This window comes from Epinephelus moara, chromosome 20, assembly GCF_006386435.1.
Source record: "Epinephelus moara isolate mb chromosome 20, YSFRI_EMoa_1.0, whole genome shotgun sequence".
Taxonomy (NCBI): domain Eukaryota; kingdom Metazoa; phylum Chordata; class Actinopteri; order Perciformes; family Serranidae; genus Epinephelus; species Epinephelus moara.
Window position 1 is genome coordinate 16,855,062 of NC_065525.1, and position 2,747 is coordinate 16,857,808.

General features: G+C 37.1%; 1 long non-coding RNA gene across 1 annotated transcript; it reads right to left on the minus strand.

The window, feature by feature from the left end:
* Positions 1-437: 437 nt before the first annotated feature.
* On the minus strand, positions 438-2,297 carry LOC126408466 (uncharacterized). Its single transcript, XR_007571905.1, has 3 exons — positions 2,230-2,297; positions 1,840-1,980; positions 438-567 (listed from the first exon to the last, which is right to left on the minus strand). It is a non-coding gene; the product is annotated as an uncharacterized LOC126408466 (long non-coding RNA).
* Between the last annotated feature and the right edge of the window lie 450 nt (positions 2,298-2,747).

A 2,747-nucleotide genomic window follows, 5' to 3' on the forward strand; every position in this document is an offset into this window, starting at 1 on the left:
TGAAGCGATATCAAAGGGGCGACCCAAGCGACAGCGAAAAAAAAAACAGGTCCGGTGTGAACACAGCTTAAGCAAAAAAGCAAGATAAATATTTGGCTTCAACAGCAACATGGGTGTTGGACATGCACACAAAACAAACTGTGACTGTTCAATGACTGAACTACATTGTTAAGGCAGATGAGTGGAGCATTAGCTGGGAAAAATCCTGTGTATTCACTTTACATGGAGCTAAAATTAATACAGCATTATGTTAAATGTTCAGTTTAATGATAATAAAATACACTAAACAATTTGGAACTCTGATTAATAGTTAAATTAATCACCATCACCAAAATTACCATAGTAATAATAAAGGCTGAAGGATTTCAGAGTTCTTGACATAGCAGAGGTGGACTAATATTGCACAAGAATGAATGCATAAACAGACAGAAGGTATGATTCCAAATGTATTTATTCATCACAAAAGCAAGGCCCAGAGAAGAAAAGCTGTCACACGTCCAGTTTATTTCACTCTCGTTGAAATGTTCTGGGTGTTTCTCCATCATGTCTGGATCCGGACACCTGCAACTGTTGAGAAAAATAAGATTTTAAACAATTCTTAATTCTTAATTTAATTCTTTAAAAAACTCTTTTATTCACTACACTGCAAAAATGTAAATATAAGAAGAAGAAAAAAACACCTAATTTGAGAAGCTAAAGACTTGAAACAAGTCAAGTTATCTGCCGGTGCAGTAAGATAATTACACTTGGAAAGATTTCTTGAAGTAAGACCAAATATTGAGGCAGACGAAAAGTGAGAAATCTCTTGAAATAAGTGGCAAAACATTCATTCCAAGTACTGTATAAAGTCAAATAAACTCAAAACTGGCTTGTCAATTCTTCTTTCAGTGTTTGCTTCTTTCTTAGTTTGAGTGAAGAGATCTTAAAATCAGAACTACTTAAGAAGATGATTTTTCTTAATTCAAGAGTTGTCATTATTAGCTTTTCTGTCTTAAAATGAGACCAAGCATTCACATTAAATAAAATAAAGCACACAGAATTAACAATGTGAATTATTTAACTGAATTGATGTATGACACTGCCTTGTAACACCTTGTGAGTATTTGTTGCTTCTGAAATTACTTCTGACTTCACTAAGGCATCACAACAGGTAACAACTGTCACACGTCAACTGTCTTCAGGTAACAATGGATACAATGCAAGTTATCTGGTGTTTTGACATTATTCACTTTGTCATCATTACTGAACATCGAATATACTTTCTTAACACTCAGTGTCATAAAAAAAGTATTGGCACAGATGCAAATAATTTTTGTGTTCCCGCCATGTTTGTAAACCTAGTTACATGTCAATAACATTTGAAACTACTGAACCCCACTTTTTAGGGAATACAGAACATTTGTGGCACAGAGGATACTTTGATGGTTGACAGAAAAAAGCCATCAGTAAGTACTTTAAAAGGAAGACTTTAAACTTAAATCTTCTCTTTTCTCGACAAGTGATCTTCTCTTGACAAATTCTTCAGATTCCCTCCCACACTCACAACCTAGATGTGACAAGTACTAGGGAACTGAAACTGATAATGCCGCTTATATTTAAATAGAATTTATCCCTAGTACCCTGCACAGCTCTAATTCCCAATCAAATCTTTCCACTCTGCCGTGGCTCTTTTGTACGAGGCTGCGGTGTCGCACTTGTGGATAGCATCTTGTAATATTTACGTCTGAATGACAGAGAGGAGGGTTGCTACACACTTTGGATATGTAAGATGCAGAGTGTAGTAGTAGTAGTAGTAGTAGTAGTAGTAGTAGTAGTAGTAACCCATCAGATAAAGCACACCTTCACTGAGGTATTCCTTGGCAAATGCGGTGTTGGGTAGGGAGTAGTTCCAATTGCGACAAGACAGCTGGATCCATCAAAGAGCAAAACAGGGGTGCAGAGAGCTCTCTTCTGGAGGTAGATGGTGGGATCCTCTGTTGGCTAGAGAAACAAAAAAGAAAGAGAAAACAGATAATTATTTTAGGGACTACTAGTTTTAAATCTATGAAATCATTATTAAAAGAATGGCTCTTGTCTCAGTAACTGTTTTATGAGAGTGGACCATTACATTTTTTAGGAATTGTATATGACAGAGACAATGCTCTAACAAACCATAAGTAAGTCCTTGCTGACATACTAGCAGACGAAAAATAAGTGTTTAATGTGACTAAATGTGCAACAAACTCTCACCTGAAGGACCTGAAGCAATGCCTCACTGGCATGTCCCAGCTTCTTAGGCGGTGCAGTTGGTGAAGGATAGAGTGTGGGGACGTCGCTAAAATAGGTTAAAGGGCACCGGCCATCACATTTTGACAGAAGTCTCCTAGGAGGGAGGGGTGGATGGTGTAGTGTAAAAGTCAAAACCCTCATCAGGTGTTAGGCCATATAAGTTGGGTAAGATACAAATAGCTATATAACCATGTTAGTGTGTAGACTTCTACAAAAACTAACACTGCATTTATACGTAATATGCAATATAACGGTGTGAACTTTTAGTGACATCTCAGCTGTGAACTCTTATTGACTCATATAACCTATCACGCGCTGTGTAATGATATAATGCACCAACCTACACTCACATGATGTTGTGAACTTACAGTGACACTCATACAAGTTACCACCCACATGATGTTGTGAACTTACAGTGACACTCATACAAGTTACCACGTGCTGTGCGAAAGAAGATAGCACACTCACTTGATTGTACT